This window comes from Mercenaria mercenaria, chromosome 18 (assembly GCF_021730395.1).
Source record: "Mercenaria mercenaria strain notata chromosome 18, MADL_Memer_1, whole genome shotgun sequence".
Lineage (NCBI taxonomy): Eukaryota > Metazoa > Mollusca > Bivalvia > Venerida > Veneridae > Mercenaria > Mercenaria mercenaria.
This window is the reverse complement of record NC_069378.1, coordinates 23,108,723-23,109,953: the sequence shown is the minus strand read 5'-3', so window position 1 is coordinate 23,109,953 and position 1,231 is coordinate 23,108,723. Positions and strand designations below refer to the sequence as shown.

Genomic DNA, 1,231 nt, shown 5'->3' with positions numbered 1-1,231 from the left:
AATGTGTAGGCGGCCGGGTAGCTCAGTCGGTAGAGCATCGGAACGGTATTCCGAGGCCCCGGGTTCGAGTCCCGGTCTGGCTGCACATTTTTCTCACCCTGTAACATTTGGCGCCCAACGTGGGGCCGTGACTGAATATATTCCGAGATCAGGTTTACCTTGTTCTCTATCCCATTAGAAATTCGAGGACGAATTTCATATAGCGGGGGAGTATGTCACGGTACAGGACTTGAATATTAAAACGGGGAGAAAATGTGTAGGCGGCCGGGTGGCTCAGTCGGTAGAGCATCGGAACGGTATTCCGAGGCCCCGGGTTCGAGTCCCGGTCTGGCTGCACATTTTTCTCACCCTGTGACAGTCATATGGCGACTTTTCAGCGAAGAAGACCCAATGTGCACCTCCGGGCATTATTTCGTCACAAGTGGCGGCCTAGGTAGAACCATCGACATTCTGTAAGCCAGCTGGATGCTTCCTGATTAATTCTACGATCCAAGAGAGACTTAAATCAACATCGATCTGGGGCAAGTGAAATGAAGTCAATGACATTAACCACTCGGTCAAAGAGGTCGCTACGTTTTAAAGGTGAAATCCTACTAATATATAAACTTATCCTCATTTGCAATCTTACCGTTGGCCTTAATATATTAAGCTATCTTTTTCAGCATAGTAATCTGAACTGAAATAATTGAAAGGGCACAAAGTTTTAACTTATATAGGCGTACAGAACAGAAGCTAACTTTAAATGAGCTTTTGAATTCGACTAGGTTGGGTGCGCACCATAAACCGGTTTAAGCTCCCCAGTGGTGTTTTTGCCACTGACCGTTCTAATGCGGTGCCCCACCGTGTTCCTTTATTTGTTCGTTTTTTCCTCGTGTGTTTACTTTGTATGCGAGTGTGTGTGTGTGTGTTTGTAGTGTGCACGTCTGCGTGCTGTAGGTTTCGTTTTGGAGAGGCTGCGTTTTTGGAACATGGCATTCCCTGTTTCATATTTTTCCTTGTTTTTTAACTATATGTTTCGGTATTCTAAAACTAATCTGCCAGATACAAAAAGATTGTCACGATCAGAAATACAGCAACTGCCTATTTTCCCACCAGTTATTTTATCAGATCACATGTGTAATCAATCATATCGGAACAAATGTGTACATATATCCATTTCCAATGTGTCATTAATGTTGGAGATATGAGTCAAAATGGTAATAGATTTCGTGGACCAATTGCCATAAATAGC

The 1,231-nt window shown here is 43.8% G+C and overlaps 1 non-coding gene across 1 annotated transcript; it reads left to right on the top strand.

The window, feature by feature from the left end:
- Positions 1-262: 262 nt before the first annotated feature.
- On the top strand, positions 263-334 carry Trnat-ggu (transfer RNA threonine (anticodon GGU)). Its single transcript has one exon. It is a non-coding gene; the product is annotated as a tRNA-Thr (tRNA).
- The last annotated feature ends 897 nt before the right edge of the window (positions 335-1,231 follow it).